Raw genomic sequence first — 20,420 nt, 5'->3', positions numbered from 1 at the left:
GGATCAAGATATTACCTATATTTGGTTATATTAGTTAAATCCAAAACTTGTAAATCCTTAAACAAATTCATAAAGCATAAAGTGAGGATAGAAGAAACTTTTTCTTCAACAATTTCATCAAATCACAGAGCAAAGAATCAAAGAAAATATCCTAATGTTCACATAAAACCTAAGGCTAAATTAAGAGGATTTTGTCATCAACAGTTATGTTATATACAAAGCTTTGGACTGATGACTCCACGCCACAGACCTAATGCAAACCTAATGGGTTTAGGTCACTAGCATCTACTCCTTCATCAAGCCTGCCAAAGCAAGAAGCATGGGGCAGAAGGTACAAAAAATCACCTGATAAATTAGTAAAGACAAATCAGGTAATTCTTCATCAATGCTCGCAGCACAAAGCAGAGGGTAGAAGAAATCAAAATCTCATGACTTAAGCAAAAGCTATAAAAATAAACACCCTAGATGACATCTATAAGTGTTCCTAAAGATTGAAGGTATTTTAAATATTTATTTGGATCAATATAATGTGGCATGCTGAGATCCCCAAATAAATATTTAAAATTTCTAGCCATAATGCAGCTAAAGGAGGGAAGAATGGAAGATCCTCCATAAATTGAGAGTGTCATCAGCAAAAGTGTAATTTGAGCAATATGTAATCAGTATAAGAGATAGAAAAGTCCCACAAGTTGATGATTCTATAAAATTTAGATAAATCTTAAATGATATCATTAATATACAATAGAAATATTATATCTATATGTGATTGCAATAGAGAAAGACGTTAAATAGTTATAAAAATGCTATAAACTAAGGTGATAATAGTGGCAGAAGAAGAATAGGTGGGGGTACTAATAACCAGCATAAATCTATGGAGCAATGCTCTAGGAACCTGAGTATAAAATACTCTATGATAAGCCCATGGATCTCTAATTAACCAAGAGCAAATATATCAACTATACTAAAGATTACAAATACATCTAAAGATCCTTGAAGGCACTAAGATGGACTATGGGAGATCTACATAATGAAAACCTTAGTGTGACATCCAGAATAAATATATGGAGATCCACAGGGTCAATCAACATACAATAAATATGGTTCGCTCTAACCGCATGCCACATTTATTGGGGGGCATTTCTTGACCTCTATAATAGATAATAAATGTTTTATACACGTATACCTGCTCAAATCTTATGCCCATCCCTAATCCCTGCTAATAATGTGTCTGCCACTTGCTACAGTACTTATTACCTGTGCAAAATGGTGCCAAAATATTTGACTACATGCATGATTATCTTTCCTCATTTGCATCATTAAATGGAGGTAGAAGCGGAGACTCATCTTCTCCTTCCACGAACTTCCCATGTACGAGAGAAAACGACCATATGTCCACTGAAGTGGGCATTCTCTAGCCTTCTTATCTTTTACTATAACTCTTCCATTTATAAGACTCAACACACGCTCTAGCTCTTTACATAATCCCTCTGCGATAAAGCCTTACATCCCGATGCCCCCTCCCATCTGAAGCTCAAACCCCATATCTGCTCTGGCCCTAACCTCAACAGACCCCTTCTCCCACCCACAACAAGACCTTACCCAACATCAGAGCTGCAAGTCTTCTGATGCCTCAAGCAACTCAAGACCTCATCTGGTTACTGGCCACTAACCCCTCCCTCTTCTTCATCCAGCCACTAATTAAGAGAGAGAGAGAGAGAGAGAGAGAGAGAGAGAGAATTTATTAAATTTAATTATAATTAGTTAATTTAATTAATAATAATTATTATACTTGATTAATTTAATTAATTATAATTAATTATAAATAAGTATAATTAAATAAAGATAATTATAATTAATTATTAAATTATAATTAGTTATAATTAATGTTAAAAAATCACTCTTCTCTCACCTCAATCTACGCGCCAATACCCTCCTGGTCACCAAGGTATAATCTTTTAACCATAAAACTCTGAGAACCCACCTTCAAGCTTGCAGCGCTACAAAATGAAGACCTATACACACTTTTATTTGTGTGGTGGGAGGAAGTGCATCGTGGTGATCGCAACGAGGCGGGTAATCACGTACATAAGCTCTATTTTAGTATTTATGGTGCACCAATAAACTGCATATACATGCCTTTATTAAACGTGGTGGGATAGGAACCCAGTGCGATGCCTACGATGAGGCGGGGGCGCTTATAAGTACCCTCGAGTAGAAGGAAAGTAATTTGTCTTTTTAAACAGATACATTCAAAGACCCCATACATGCCTTTATTACATGTGGTGGGAATAAAGAACATGGCCACAGTGTCTAAGGACAACAACCATATGCACCTTTATTACACGTGGTGGGAAGGCCCATACTCCTATAGTTTTTTTTCCTAAATGGGGGAGATGCTGGGAGGCTTTCAAAATTCCATCTTGGGATAAGGACTTGGAATTGAGCTTGGAGCTGAACAAAATCTAAGTGACTTAATAAAGAGTTTAACCCAATAAAATAAAATATAATTGAAGTTAAACTTGAATCAATTTTGGACCACAATGGACTTTTGAATATTCAAACTTGATTTGGGCAATAAGACTTAGGCTCAAACTGAATTCAGACTTGACTTGAATGTTAAAGATCTTGAACTCAATGAAATTACCAGGGCTTGAATATCCAAAGGCTTCAGAAGACTTTGAATAAGAACTTTAAATTGTACTTTGGACTCGAACTAAACTCTAATGGTTTCAGCTTGCACATTATACAAATGATGGTGAGTTGAGCTATAATTTGAACATCAAATTAATAGCAAGTAACATAATTTAAATATCCAAAATGAAACATGCAATTTTGCAATACAACAACATTATTCATGTAAGCAAGGGCTTGATTCAGTTAGCAAGGAAGCCATTTTGGACACAAATGAACATTGAATATGAAATAATTTGAGTTTAATTTGGTCATAATAAAAAAATGAATGAGCAGTGAAATGCTTGATTTAAATGATAATACAAGGTTCCAATGAGATGTTAGAGAAGCATAATAATTATTAAATTAAGAAAATTTGGTTCATCCCAATTACTCATATGCAAATTCATCACACATTTGGACATGAAATTTATGTGAGCAATAACGATCAGCCTTTAGCAATCATTCAAATTGAAATAAAGATATTGATGAATTTGATAACAAGTTCATTGCAAAGAATTTGCAGGTACGACTTGCTTGCAAGAACAAGAAGACTTTGAGAAATGTGATTTACATACAAGACAGTGATGTGGAGTTTTTTTTTGGATGAGGACAAAAGTGTAAAAATTTCAAAGAACTCATGTTGAACAAGTTTTTGTACACAAACTTGCAAATTTAATATGCTAGACCCTTGCAAGTATGAATCACTTACAAGTAGGTGGAAGTCTGTAGGTAACAATTTTTAAGGAGCACGAACGACTTCTGATATTCATCATAACTCACAAGTAGGCAATGTAATATTGTCTCTATCATCAAGTAATAATTCAACGTCCAAAAGATACATCAATAAAGAAGAGTGATATATGATGGGCATGCCGAATTACTAACCAAGGCATATTAAACAAGTTTTAAGTAAATGTAGTTTGCAAAATGATCAATACCATCCTTGGCACATGTCTTGAACCACCCACGAATGTTAAAAGTCAACACACGGTATGCATGAAGAGGACAATGGTTAATGCAACAATGTATCATGTGCAAGCGGCAATGATCGATATGTAGTGGCTCGTCGGGTGACAAATAAGAAGAAATTGTCGATGAATTTAGCCTGACCAATGATCAAGTGATGAATCACAAATGAGCATAGTGACTTGCACACAAGTACCAACAGGAGATATGTTGTAAACATTATAGGTCTCCAATGCAGACATACACTCCTATAAAGCTTTATTTGCAAGAAACGATAGAGGATCCTTTGTATAAAGAATAGTGTACCAATAAGTGACAGTCATCAACTTGTAAACAAGCATACTTGTTCTCTCGTGAATAACAATGGTGTACAAGCTACAAATCTAAAAATTTACGAAAGATCAGTGAATGCTTGAAGATATATAAGTAAATGTGGCAATCCAATAATAAAACACACTAATTTCTGGGGAGTGGACGTAGGTCAAAGTTGACCGAACCACTATAAAAATTTCAGGTATGCTTATTCTATTTATCATATTTTATTTTTCTTGTATTTAACATTGCTATAACTGCTTGGTGAAAATTTGATTTTAGTATTCCATTGTGCAATTTAAAATTTCATCACCATTATTATAATTGTCATTTAATCACTAGCTTCCACTTAAAGTTAGTTAAGTCATCTTTTAAAATAAATAAAAATTTATAAAATTAGAACTCCTAAATTGGATTTAATTTTTAAAAACACAAATTCACCCCCCCCCCCTTCTTGGTGCATCTCATACTTTCAGTTGGTATTAGAGCGGGGTCTCAAAAATAATGTTTTAGAAAACCTTGAGAAAATTTATAATGGAACATTTTGGTAACTGTAATACTGCGGAGGGTTATTACATAACTCATTCACCCTTGTTTGATAACATATCATTCGATTTTTGGAAAATTTAAATGTCTACATTTTTACAATCTATAAACTACCGCATATGGATGTTGGTACAAGAAGGTTACACTACACCTTTTAAACTTTTAAATGACGTTAAAACTCAAATATCATTTAGTGAATGGAAGAATGAGGATAGGGAACTTGCATAGTTAAATACAAAATACTTGAATTATTTCTTTTGTGCATTAAAATCAGATGACTACATGAGAGTGTCCACCTGTGTTACTGGTATGGAGATCAGGGATAGAATGTGTATCATATATGCAGGAAATAGTGAGGTTAAAAAGTCTAGATTAAATATTTTATTGCATGACTACAAACTCTTTCACATGAAATCTAGCAAAAATATATCTGACATGTACACTAGGTTCACCCAGATAGTGATATTCTTACATGCACTGGATAGAGAGATATCTAATTCTAAAAAAGTCAATAAAATTTTAAGATGCTTACCAAGTTCTTATGATGCAAAAATCATTGTAATCAGTGAGTCCAAAGATTTAAACATTTATTTAATTGATAATTTTCTTGGATCACACATTGCTTATGAGCAAGGAGTGATTTAAAGGAAAAATGATGCAGGAGAAAAGGAGTGAATGGTGGCTCTAAAAGTAAACAATTTAGAAAGTGATAACTATACAAGAGAGGAAGATGAAGATATAGCCTTGATGATCTATAAATTCAATAATTTTCTAAAAATAAAATAAAGGTGTCATCAAAACGACTAGAACAAAGGTAAAAGTTCAAAGAATACTAAAGTTACATGTAATACAATTTACTTTAAGTGCAGAAAACCAGGTCATCTTTGAGCTGATTTCCCCAACGTGAAGACCCATCTAACCAAGGAGAAGGGAGAGGAGAAGCCAAAGTATAAGAAAGGCAAGCTAAAGATAATAAGGTATTTTTGGTCTACTTTGCCTCAAAATAGTCAGAAGAAGAAGGAAAGGAAGAGATAATGAATTTGTGTCTAATGGCTAATGATAACATGATCAATCGAATCAAGATGATGTATGTCAACTTTTATATGAAGAATTATTGGTTATTTCTGAAAACAATTATGATTCATATAGAAAGTTAAATAAAATGCATGCTAACCTTATCATTGAATTTAGTACTTTATAAATTAAGCATGCTAATTTAGTTAAAGAATATTTTGATTTAGATAGAGGTCATATGTCTCTGCTTGATGAATTTGATATATTAAATAAGAAGCATATTGAGTTATGTGATGCATATAATTCCTTGAAAACATCATATAAAGTTAGAAAAAGAATATAAGAATTTGGATGAACTTGTATGGGAAATAGATAATAGTGAGCATAATTTAAAAGTGGAAGTGACATCCTATGAATATGCAATAAAAACTTACATCACTTAAAAATAATAAACCATTATCCCCATTAGCTCAAATGAATAACCCCTCAGCATTGCATACATAAAACAACTTTAAGAAGAGGCATCACCACCCACATAGGTTAGTGAACCCATTTCCTTATATTAGGTGCTTCTCTTGTGGCATGCTAGGTCACACAACCCACACTTGCATAATTCACCGTATGACACACCTCATGTGGAGATCTAAATTGCATTCATCATAGCATAGCATGTATACATCTCATTCATTCAAGCATAAGGAGCAACCCAAACTCACTTGGGTTCCCAAATCTAACCTTTGAATGACATTGTAGGGATACCCACGAAAGACCTAGTGAGAGTATGTGATACCTGGATAGTGGCTGCTCGAGACATATGATTGGAGACATGAGGAAGTTCATTACACTAGAAATCAGGACTGGAGGCAAGGTGAATTTAGGAGACGACAACACCAAAAAAGTGGTGGGCTCAGGTAACATTGTAAATTCACAAAAAAAATTAATTGAAAATATTTTTTTAGTTAATATTTTATCAGTTGAGTATTAGTCAATTATGTGATAAAGGATTTGACATAAATTTCTTTCTGACAAATGCTTGATTAGCTTAAATAATAAACTTGTATCAAAAGAAAAATGGATAAATAATATTTATATGTTAGATCTTAACTATATTGAAAATCCAAATTCACTATGTTTAAAAATTATAATGGATGACTATTAGCTATGGCATAGGAGAATATGGCATGCTAGCATGAAAATACTTAGGAATATCACTCAGAAAAACTTAATTAAAGGCGTACCTAAGTTAGGCTTCACTAAAGACTATCTATGTGATGCTTTCCAACTAGGAAAATAAGTAAAATCATCATTTCATTCAATAAAGGATGTGAATACATCTAGGCCACTAGAAATCTTTCACATGGACCTATTTGGACCCGTTAGCACAGCTAGCCTAGGTGAGAAAAATTATAGATTTGTGATTGTAGATGACTTCTCTAGATTCACTTGGGTATAATTCCTAACACATAAGAATGAGTCGTTTGAGAAATTTGAAACTTTATCCACTTGGATTTAAAGGAAATTAGGATGTAAAATCTCAATAATCTATAGTGATCATGATGGAGAGTTTTAAAAAAATTAAATCTTTTTGTCAAGAGATAGGAATAGAGCATAACTTCTCTGCCCTTAGGACTCCTTAGCAAAATGGGATAGCTAAGAGAAAGAATAGAACCTTGGTAGTATTTGTTAGGTAAATGCCAGCTTAGTACACTCTTCCTAGATATTTTTGGGCAGAAGCAGTGAATAGTGCTTGTTATATTTTAAGCAGGCTAAACATTAAGTATAAGTTGGATAAAACACCTTATGAACTCCTTAAGGGTTAAACATCAAATCTTTCCCACTTGCATGTCTTTGGTTGCAAATGTTTTGTCTTAATCAATGGGAAATCTCCCTTAGAAAAATTTGATCCCAATGCTGATGAATGTGTCTTCTTAGGTTATTCATATGTAGGTAAGCCCTATAGAATATTTAATAAGATAACCCTAGTAGTAGAAGAGTATAAATTAGATAAGACCTCTGAACCTAAATTTGAAAATTAAAAGGTAGAGGCCATTCAAGGGGTAGAAACCATTACCATAGAATATAAGGTAAAACCTCAGGAACAACAGCCTAAAGATTGGAGATATTCTTCTAGTCATCCTAAAGAATTAATCTTTGAAGACCCATCGAAAGGTATGAGAACTAGGCACGAACTTAGGAAAGAGGTTAGTCATTCAGCTTTTATCTATATGATAGAACCCACAAGTATAGATCAAGCTTTAGGGGATTAATTTTGGATCCTAGCAATACAAGAAGAGTTGAACCAATTTACTAGAAATGATGTATGAAAATTAGTTAGGAGACCTCAAGAGCAAAGTGTGGTGGGAATAAAGTGGTTCATTAAAAATAAAGTGAATGATTTAGGAACCATAGTAAGAAATAAAGCCAGACTAGTAGCTAAGGGATATAACCAAATTGAGGGTATAGACTTTGAGAAAACCTTTGCCCATGTAGCTAGACTAAAAGCCATAAGGGTACTCTAAGCTTTTGCTTGCTTCAAGGGTTTTAAATTATATCAAATGAATATAAAGAGTACTTTTCTAAATGGAATAATCAAAGAGGATGTTTATGTTGAGAAACCCCCTAGATTTGAAAACTCACAAATCCCAAATCATATATTCAAATTAAAAAAGGCACTGTATGGATTAAAATAAGCACCTAGAGCCTGGTATGAAAGACTTAGCTTATTCTTACTAGAAGATTTGTTAAGGGTAGTATAGACACCACCCTCTTTCTATAAAGAGTAAAAGATGAAATTCTCATTATTCAGATTTATGTAGATGATCTTGTTTGGATCTTTAGATAAAAACTTATGTGATGAATTCTCAACTATAATGAGTAACGAGTTTGAAATAAGCATGATAAGAAAGCGAAATTATTTTCTTAGTTTTAGTATAAAATAGATGGAAGATGGAACATTCCTTAGCCAAACTAAATATGTCAAGGATATTTTGAAAAAAATATGAAATGGACAATGCTACGGCCATGAACACTCCCATGAGTTCTACGATTCAACTAGACAGAGACCCAAATGGAAATCAGTTAACCAAAAACAATATAGAGGAATAATTGGATCTCTCCTCTATTTAACATCTAGTAAACCAAATATAATGTTTAGTAAACCAAATATAATATTTAGTGTGTGCCTCTATGCCCGATTCCAAGCTGACCCAAAAGAGTCTCACTTGATTGCGGTTAAGAGAATCCTTAAATATCTACTTTGAAACTTAGGAATTTCGTATCCTAAACACAACACCTCCTTTGAAATTAGGGTATTTAGATTTTGATTTTGCAAGATATAGGGTAGATAGGAAAAGCACCTCTGGAGCCTATCAATTCATAGGACAATCCTTAGTTTTCTAATCCAGTAGAAAGCAAAATTCAGTAGCCCTTTCCATGACCGAGGTAGAATATATAGCAGTAGGGAGTTGTGTTGCACAAGTTTTATGGTTGAAATAATAACTTTTAGATCTTGGACTATTCGTAGGAACCATCCCAATTATGTTTGACAACACTAGTGCAATTTACATATCCAAATATCTAATTCAACACTCGAACAAAACGTATAGACATTAGACATCACTTCATAAGAGATCATGTAGCCAAAGGAGATATAAAATTGTACCATATAGTTACAGGAGATTAATTGGCAGACATATTCATGAAACCAATATCATATGACTCCTTTAGCACATTGAGGATAAAACTAGGTGTTATAGACATTCATGCTTGATCCAAAAAAAAATTGGTTTAAGATGTTTCTTGATCTTTACACACTCATCTCACTGAATTCTCCAAATTTTTAATTTATTATCCATATCATATTATACGATTCAAATTCATATTGTACGATCATCACAAAATGTACAGATCACAACCCTCTATTAAGTCAATGATCCAGATTCAATCCCTGATCTGCACATCATACTGTATGATACGCTAGTCATACCATACAATACACATGTCAGTGATCATCTATGCATTCCTTTTATTTAGTATGATATTATAGCCCTTTATACAATATGATATCTACCTTTCATACTATACGATCCACATGGCCAAATAGATTGGAATGAATTTAACTCAATCGATATGATCTTATTGTAATTCGTACTTTACAAATGATGTTCATACTGTATGATCCTTTTCATCAAAGGTCAAATTAATGACCCCTCAGAATGAACATATTTTCTTTATATCATCCAGTATGATCCTGATTGAACTGTACGATTTGACCACCTTTTCCTAACCAGTCTTCCAGATGAAATAATTACTTGATCATATTGTATGATCTTCGATCGTACAGTACAATGAGTCAAAATTTCTTTAAATTAGAGGGGAAACATGCTCATTTCACTCAACCATTCTTCGCTACATTTTTCTTCACTCGTTTCTACTCAATGGCTAGCTCAAGACAATGTGGTCGATTCGTCCTAGGTAGCTCCACTTCCTCTTGTCGCTATGACAATCATTTTCTTTCTGCTAAAGATGAGTTTGCCTACTACAAATTTAAAGCATGCAAGCTCACTCCTCATATGCTAAATCAAGCAGCCCTTAACTTTGAGGTGATGAGTCTCTTCGCTTTTACTAGCCTTCAATTTCTTCTCATCCTGGCCTTTCTGTTTAACTCTAAGCTAGGGGTGTAAGTAAGCTGAGTTAGCTCGAGCTTGACTCATTTATGGGCTTATCAAGTTCATGAGTTAAGGTCAAGCTCGAGTTTGAGCTCATTTAGTAAATGAACTCAAATTCGAGCTCAAGTCAGCTCGGCTCGTGAGATCGCTAGCCGGCTCGAATAAATATTAATATTTTTTTTTAATAATTTTATTTTATATATTAAATTTAAATATTATAAAAAAATTAATAAAAACCATATAAGTTTTATTTAATTGTTAAACATTTCATCTTTTTTCTAAATACTATCTAAGTTTTAAAAATCTCACTTAAGTTTTAATAATCCCACCTAAATTTTAAATTCCCGCCCATGGCTCGTGAGCCAGCTTGAGCTCATTTACAGTAAGAAGAGCTCAAGTTTGAGCTGGCTTGTCGATCTTGCCTCAAGATCGAGCTCGAGTTTGAGCTCACCTATCAAACTCGACTCAAGCTCGAGCTTGAGTTTGAGCTTGCTATCCAAGTGATGAGCCGAGCTCGATAAGGACCTAAACTCGACTTGACTCGACTCATTTATACCCCTACTTTGAGCTCCTCTATAAGTTCCTTGCCAACTGTAGGGCAAATCTAGACATATTAACCCTCACTTCATTTATCTGCCGTCAAAATGTCAAAATCAGCAAAGCAAACCTTGCTGAACTTATTGGTCTTTCAACTAAAGGACCTTGAGCCCACTCCTTTATAAAAAATGAGTTTGATTGTAGTTCCATCAATTTAGTTCTTATAAATGTTTCTTTAAATCAACACCAACCTCTTGTCCATTTATTAACATAAAATGCTCGTATCATCCAACACGTTCTTAAGACATCCATAGTACCCAAAGCTTGAGATAGAATATGTATCACCATAATCCTATCTATTATCACTTGCCTAATCATGTCCAATACTAGATTTGATGAAGCTGATTTGATTATTGACTATATCCGGAATATACCCAAATTCACCATCCTAGCACCTGTAGGAAACTCAATATAGCCCTAAGGCATCTCATAGTATACATTCTTCATCACAGATGCTAGCTAACCTATCCAGGTGAACCTGATAATGTCCTTATTTTATATTTGGATGCCTCCTTTCGTATCTTATTTCATCGAGGACAAGAGCATGTTGAGCTAGATTTTAATGAAGAAGGGGAGGTTGCTCCAGCAAGAAGACCTGCTCCACCAAGAATACATGCTCTACTAAGAGGACATGCTCCTACCTATCCTCACGATGACTTCAATTAATAAATCGATAGACTTGAAACCCAGATTCACTCTTATATCCATGAACAACACTAGCTGCACGAGGAGGACTTGCGATAGTTTGGAGAGAGATTTGCTTCGATCGATCATCATTTTGCCTCCATCCATCACTTCTTTTAGCAACCACCACCACCACCTGATCAGGATCCATCATTTGACTAAGTCTCTATCTGGTGTGTTTTATATACTTTTTCTTTAATACTCCTCTTTTTGGTGATGTTAAAAGAGAAGAAGTTTATCTATCCTTAATAAATATCTTTTCTGCTACATATAATATTTCTTGAAGTCTATTTTAGTTTTCGTGACTTAGAATGAAATGTATATTTTTGTTCATATTTTTATGTTCTTTTATTTATGTTTATAAAAACATGGAAAATAAAAAAATATTATCCTGCCTATCAACTAATATTATTTGACATCATCAAAAAAGGAGAGATTGTCGCATTCTATTATACCTAGTCTAAGATTTTGATGATGAAAAATAATATTGATTGAATTATCTTATTATTCATTAAACATTTTTAATGTTACTCTTATTTGTGAGTACCAATATTTCAAGGATATCAAACACTGCTCAAGACAACAAAAGACTCTAGACTGGGTAGAAAATGATGTGAAGGAGTCTGAAACTTTGTATTTTATTTATTTATTTATTTTTTGTTTCTTGAGTCTAGCCACAAAAAGTGTATGTAAACTGAGTGACCATACACACACATAAGGGGGATAGTTTTTTTTTAATATTATTTTTTATGTAGATCATACTGTATGATTTAAAATCATACTATACGATACACTGTGGCTTAACGAATATCTTCTATGAACTAATCATACTATATGATAATGATTTTATTATAAGATTTATTTTCAACCCAAAATCCTAGCCACCAAATTAATTTAAGCAGGTTTTTAATGTGTGAATTTTGAACAGATCATACTCTATGATCTAATCGTACTGTATGAATATTTGAATACATGCTAAAATTAGCCCCAATGATTAGTCAATTAATTCAAGGCTTAATTAATGATTGGTGATCATATTGTATGATCGCAATCGTACCGTATGATGAACGGAGACAATTTTGAGGCATACCAACATTCCTACCATATGAACCCTTAATTTTGTTCTAATCATACATTATGACCTTGATTATACCGTATGATGAACTGAGGCAATTTTTGGTCATACCAAAGATCTTACCGGATGAAACCTTAATTTTTGAACTAATCATTATGTATGATATATATATATATATATAGGACGACTTGAATATTTTAACTAATTTTACGGTACGAATTGGATCATACCGTATGATGAACATAGATGAACTTTGGTCGTCAAGTGTTCATCACGTATGAATAGAAGAAATATAGTAACGTATTGACAATATTTATAGCGTATTGTATGATGTATTGGACAATTATTTCCTGTTGTACTCCTTCATACCAGTACAAAAGCTATTTTGAACTGATCATTCTGTAAGATCTGTGATCGTATTGTACAAATAGAAATAACTAAATTTAATTTTTAGGGTTTCATGAAGCCTGTTATATAATAAATGCCTTTTCTTTTTTAGAGAAGTAGAGAGAAACATGATAAAGGAAGGGGAATCTTGAGAGGGAGCTTCTTGAAAAGATTTAGGGCTTGTGAGAGGAAGGAGAAGGTGAATTTATGCTTGAGGGAGAAGGAGTGTGAGGGGATCGCACGGTTACTCCGAGCCTATTCCATTTTTTATCTTTTTGTGGCCCTGGTAAGTCTTATGGGAATTCTCTAGAGGGAGAGCCTTCAAGGTTAAAGTCCTCAAAGGTTCTCTTCCTTCTCCAGGAGGGAGAAAATAAGAAGGTCTGCTGCCGCCATCGAGAGAATGACATAGCATCTGACACTCTACCACACCGGGAAGGTGAAAGTGAGTTAGTGTTAAGGCTTCTCCGCCTTACTATGGGAGCAAAAGGAGAGTTACTTTTGTGTAGTGTAAATCTCAGAGTGGAGGACTCCGGGAAGTGGATGTAGGAAAAGGTTGATCGAACCACAATAAAAATTTCTAGTGTGCTTTTTTCATTTACTACATTTTATTTTTCTTGGATTTAGCATTGCTATAACTGCTTGGTGAAAATTTTATTTTAGTATTTCATTATGTGATTTAAAATTTCATCACCATTATTGTAATCGTCATTTAATCACTAGCTTCTACTTTGAATTAGTTAAGTCATCTTTTGAAATAAATAAAAATTTAAAAAAATGGAACTCCTGTTTGGGATTTAATTTTAAAAACACCAATTCACCCCCCCCCCCCCCCCCCCCCCCCCCCCCCCCCCCCTCTTAGCGCATCTCGTACTTTCACAATTCAGTTGCAACAAGAAGGATGTGACATGTGGTAGAAATATGTATTCAAGCAAATGTCAACAATGCAATCAAATGTACAAGGACTTGTGGACTTCAATGTAATTTGATTAAAGTGATTGCATTCGAATGAATTTCATGCGAGCAAATATAACTCAAATTAGTGCAAGGACTTGTGATAGAAATATTTGTTTGATTAAATAGACTGGTGAAGTGAGTGAACAGGAGGAATACAATGACAACTCCATCTCCAATAATGATCCAACTTCAAGAAAGTACATCAATAGGAAAATATGCTAACTTGTTTATAAATGATGAGGCTGACAAGCATCATACGAATACATTTAAGGAGGCTTCAATGAATGCATTCAAGAAGACTGTGATGGATGCACAAACAAGTGCAAGTCAGAGTCCTCCCATAGTCAATACAAGTTGGCATGCAATATATCTACTACACATAAAAGATACCCACACCCCAATAAGTCATTGTAGTAGAAGGAAACAAATGTCTCAACACCTTTATAATCAATCACTGTTCAATGTTGAGCAATTACATTGACCCATTACAAGCAAAGATTGATGATAATATATCAAATGCAAGCATCTGTAAGTTGCTGTAAAATACCTGGTGTGCACCCTAAATGTTGCCCAAAATATACATAAACTCATTTTGTTATGCATTTACTAAGGAGAATTAGTGCAAGTTATGAAGGCCATAAGCTATCTGCTTGCTATTTTATACTTGCTCCGAAAGATGAAGAGATCACAATGTATATAGGACAAGACTTAAGCACAGTTAAATTGTATCATTTGTCAGAATAGTTTGGAAACTAGAAAAATTTAAGGAGTTTACATATATATAGAAATGTGAAGTGTTTTTTTTTTTCTTTTTTCTTTCTCTTTTGTGTGTGTGTGAATGCCACACTCTTTTGGCAGAATTATGAAGAATATAAGTAAGAATGTTTTGGTCATTCAACATATCAAATAATTTCCTTCCCCTACTAACCCAGGGATCCCAAGTAGATGAAAATAAAGAATGCTGAGAGGTAATAAAATATAGATTTTTCTTTATCATGCAGGAAATCAAGGTAAGCCTTTTCCAAAGAGTAGATGCATTATTAGCAATAGGTTTCCAAAGTTAAATGTCTTTACTCCTACACCATCTAGCTAGTAAAGAGTTTCAGGAAACTAGGCACCAAATGAAAGAAGAGTAATAAGCATAAGAAATAGCCTCAATGGATAAAATTCCTAAGCCCTTAGCATCTTAGGCTGAAAATGGTCTTCCAAAAAACAAGAAAAAGGTTCATATTATTGATATGCCCATGATACATAAATTTAGCACAATCCCTGCCAATAAACTTACAATAGGTTTTAGGCAAAATTAAACCCCTAATATAGTAAGTTATAGTGTTCCATGTATTGAAATGACTAAACTGAAGTCTACCCATAAAGGAAATTAGTTTTGTTTTTCAACCAAGAACGTGGTTATTGATTTTTTGAAGGAACAATTGGAAATTATTAATGTGAAGCCTCTTTGTAGAAATATGAATGCCCAAATACTTAAAAGTGGACTCAAAATTGAAAATATTTAGAATACTGCAGTTTTCCCAAGCATTGTGAAAACTTTTTAAAATGGGGATTCAAATTTGGTGGGATTAATTTAATGACTAGAGGCAGCACCAAAATCATTCAACATGCTCAACATCACATTAGCATTATTTCTGAAACTTTCATCAAGAATGAGGAGGTCGTCAACATATAAAAGTTGAGAAACCTGTTGCCTCCCATGAGTTATACCAAAAAAAGGGTTAGACAAATGAGTCCAAAAGATTAGATGGTCAATCTTTGATAATACATAATATATAAGGAGATAAATGATAGCCTTGCTAAGACCAGAGTTAGATCCAAAGTAACCACGTAAAGCACCATGATGCAAATAGAAATATTTACATCCATAATACAAGTTTTGATCCAGGAGAAACTATTAAGGCAAACCTTTTTGGAGCAACCTTTCAATAAGAAAATTCCTTGAAACCTTATCAAATGCTTTAAAGATGTCAAGTTTGGTACAAAAATATTTTATATTACCAAGAATAGATAAATTCCTTAATAACTCATATGAAAGCATAATGTTGTCAATGGAGCATCTACCCTAAATGAAGCCAACTTAAGCTAAATTGATGATATGAAACATGACCTAACTCAATTTATTATCAAGAATCTTAGCAAAGACTTTATGGAAAATATTGCATAAAAATATAAGTATATAATTCTAAATTTTGTTTGCATATATGTTATTTGGAATTAATGTTATAACAGTGGCTTTGACACTATTTGGAAGGTAATTAGAGAAAAACTATTTAGTTGTTTTAGAAACACAGAAAGTAATACTAACCAAGCTTCTTTGTAGAATTCAAAAGTGAAACCATCAGGACAAAGCACAGAGAATCAAAGAGCTAAAAAGATAATCCTCATTAGTTACATGAGCAATAAGAAAGAAATAAAGTGTTGAGGGACAGTTTTCCCCATAAAAATGAAGGAGCCAACATCAGGACATCTACTAGAAGAATTAAAAATGTCTTGAAAGTGATTGATGATAACATTGATGATATCACATTGCTCATAAAATCTGACTATCATCAGTAGATATGACATTGATATTATTATAATTTTTCCATGATTTAATCTTGTTGTAAGGAAAATATAGATCATCCTCACCACTAAAAATCCGTCTGACTTTGGATCTATAAATTAGCCAAGAGGACTAGGATGAATAAGAGGCAACAATGAGACAAATTATATTCTTAAGCTGAGATTTAAGTTCATGATTGTTATTGTTAATTTAAATTATTGAAAAATGAAGTTTTGTTGATTATAAAGTTCAGAAATGGTGCTAACAAGGTGATTGGAGGATGCCCAAGGTTTTTGTTTTATTGCATTATTCAGAGATTGCAACTTTAGATAAAGAGCAGCTAATGGGTTTCCAGGTTGATGTGAGAGAAGGAAGAGTTTAAGACATCCCATAATTTAGGGTTTATGAGCCAATATTTTGAAGTGGAACCTTTGAGAACTATTAGACTTAGGGATGTTTTGAAAACAAGGGGTGAATGGTTAGAGCACCCTTAGCCCTCAACTTTATAGAAGGATAATGGGAAAGCAGTCAGCCAATCATCATTAACTAAGCCACTAGCAAGCTTAACGTGAATAGGGTTCTCAGACCTTTGATTAAACCATGTATATCTTAGACCAACAAAAGCCAACTCTTGAAGGAAATTAACAAAAACCATATTATTAAAAGAGCCAAGCTTGTCGATATTGATGGGATTACTACCCACTTTTTATTAATATTTCTATAGCAATTAAAGTACCCCATCAAAATCCAGGCTAGGTAACATTTCCCCTAACAGTAATAACATCCTTTCATAGAAGTTCCATAAAACTAGAGGAATAATTAACATAACGGTCAAATTTTATGCCAGAGTCAGCCAGAACGCAACCATGAATCAAATAATTAGAAGTGAAGGAGGGTATGAAGGTGATAAAAGACTTCCTCCATTTAATCAAATGCAGCTAATATTTGAGCAATGAAAATTATTTTAGCTATTTTCATCATCAAACATATTGTCAGTTAAAGAGAACCATGGATTAGCAATTGAAGCAAGAGAAACCTTAGCCTCAAGAACATAAAGCATATTAAGCTTGAAAGACTTAAACAACTCTTTTTCAGGAGAGAACTTTGACAAGGTCATTAAACCCTCTATTATTCCAAGAGGCTATGTTAGGAAGGATCATTGGGATTTTTTGTTTAAATTTTCTACCTTTTTGACAAATTTGGCCCTTGTATTTTTTGGAGGCTAGATCTTGATGGCTATATAAGAAGTGGAGTATTCTAATTTTGAGAAAGCAAAGAATCCACTTGGTTTAAAACTTCAAATTTGTTGTGACTATGGTTAGGGTCAGAGTTTTTCCTATTGCATTTAAATAAGGATAGAGGTACTAGACATTTCAAGCTCTCTAGTGGGTGAGTTTAAGTTAGAACTATTTCATTAGATTTCATGGTAGATGAGAGGGTGTTAGGATTGATGAGTGGTGGTTATAAAGGTGCTGCAATTTGATTGGGAGGAGCAAGATCACTAATAATTTGAACCAAAGGTGAAGAGTTTGTTGGTATACTGATGGCAAAATTTTATGGTTTAGAGTTATTGTCTTAGGTATCAAAGGAGTTTAAGGCATTTTGTTGATGGGTACAAAGAGGGAGGTTCCCATGCCACCTTGGTCTATGGCTAGTGCTACAACCCCTAGGGTTAAAAGGTTGGGCCGGTAAAAGTATAGGATTGGTAGGGATAACATTAGCTCAGTAGACAAAAGAGCTGCATCCAAATCATGGGGAGGGTTTCCGATTGTATATAACTTTGAGCCTAAATTTTATTCCCTTCTACACAAAGAGGGAATTCATCTAATAGGGGATAATTATTTTCAACTTGGACACAAATCCTGGAAAATATAAGATAGGATCTATTGAATATGAGCTTATTATTAACTAGCGGACTACTGATAAAACTTGTATTTTTTTATAAACACTTAGGGTTCTAGCAAAATAGCGGGACATCTAATATCTTGATCCAAAGAGGAATATAAGAGAACTCATTCCTCTTAGGTATGAGCTAGAGCAACCACTTCTGTAAAATAAATGGTTTGCCTAAGAAATAAGAAAAACTATGGACCTCTAGTCTAAGCCATCTCGAAATCATCTAGGGTGGAGAATTTTAGAAGAAAAAAACAATCACTAAGAGAAAGCAGATTCATTGTACCTTTAAGAGCCCAAGATTTTTTAATGGTAGAGAGTAATGCTTCATAAAAAGACCTCCTACATATGGAATAACTGACCAAGAAAAACTCTCAATCTTTCGCATCGACGGTCAATTCCTTAGAAGAGAACGAGGTAGAACCATCATATGGGGTAACAAAGTTAAGAGGGAACTATTTAGAAGCAGGATTTTTATCTAACACAAAGCTTTTCCAGTTTAGGGGGACATATTGGTAGATGTGAATAGAGGAAGGATTATGGCTAGGGTAAACATTTGAGGTAATGGGAAAAGAAGAGGTATTGGATATGGGAGGAAAGTCGGTAGAGTTTAAAACGGCCATGGAGAGGGGGGAAGGCTCTCCAGCAGAGCCATAAAAGAGGGACAGTGAAGGATGGTTCAGGGCAACGAGGTACTCTCTAAGGTTTCAAGAGGGGAGCACTTACCAACTTCTTCGAGAGAACATAAAGTTCCAATGTTAAGTGTTAAAAATACAAATTTGATGTTGGTGGAATTTAGTGTCAAGAGTTTATCAATAGATTTTAATATCATTATCAAATAAATTAGTTAGCATTCACTTATAAAAGCTTATTTTCAAATAAATACTAGAGAGTTGTAATATATTTATACACATCAATATGCAGACATATGCAATTTGTAGAGGTCAACTGAGCTTGCCTCAGAAGAGCTTGGCCAAGATGAATACTCATCTAAGACATGCCTTACTCAAAAGAAGGGACTACCCTAGAAAGATTTAGGAAGGATAAGTGTTTTCCCCACTGGAGCTTGCCACAGAGGAGCTTGGAATGAAGCACGCACCCAAATATATTTGACTGAGAAACCCTCCTCAATAGGCATTGATCCAAGGAGGCACTAACCTTATAAGAACTCACCTAAAAGAAATATTCACCCCAATTAAGGTAGCTAAATTAAGCCGATTCTTGATCCGATTTGGACTCGACTTGATAAAACTCTCATGAGCTAAACTTAATGAGCTAACAAGCCAAACTAGAATAAACATTGACCACCATCTCAAGAACCAACTCGTTTAAAATATATTTATAAAATTTACAAATAAAATTTATTAAAATTTAATGATTTTATTATATGTACATGTTCCTTATTTCAAGTGATTTTTTATTATTACTCAATTAATTTGTTATTCTTTATGTCATGTTATTATAATAACTTCATGTATAAAAATGATATTTTTCTCTTTCATAATAAATGAGCTAACTGGTGAGCAAACTTGAACTCGTAGAATTAATCTCGAGCTCATACTCAAACTCAATTACTTAATCAAGTTCAAACTCAAGCTAGGGGCGGCTCCAGCTTTGCTCGACTCTTTTAAATCCACATATTAGAATCAAAATAAGCAAAATTCAAATAGTAAAAAATATATTGAAAAATTCTTGATGTCATTATAATTAAAAGGCGCATCTTGATGAGATGAGTTAGATGAGCTCATGTTCGCTCAATTTCATATTTATTAAGGCATCGTAATGTCTAAATATTATAAATAAGCATGAAATGTCTATTAAGATTGTCCAATAGAGTGTTCTTTATAATGCTACAAGTTTTCAACTTTGCAATTAAATTTATCATGATAAATAAAGCTCTTTTACTGAAATTATTATTATTATTATTATTTGAATTGTTTAGTTCATATCATAAATTTATTATAATCATTTATTATAATCTTGATTTAGATTTTATTTGAGACAACTTTCTTATTGCTTTACTTTTCATATCACAATCATATTTTTTATTTGAACGCTACTTTCAAAAAAAAAAAAAAATTAAGCTAGAAAATTATTT

This window comes from Dendrobium catenatum, unplaced genomic scaffold, assembly GCF_001605985.2.
Source record: "Dendrobium catenatum unplaced genomic scaffold, ASM160598v2 fragScaff_scaffold_897, whole genome shotgun sequence".
Taxonomy (NCBI): Eukaryota; Viridiplantae; Streptophyta; class Magnoliopsida; order Asparagales; family Orchidaceae; genus Dendrobium; species Dendrobium catenatum.
Note: the sequence above shows the minus strand (reverse complement) of the source record.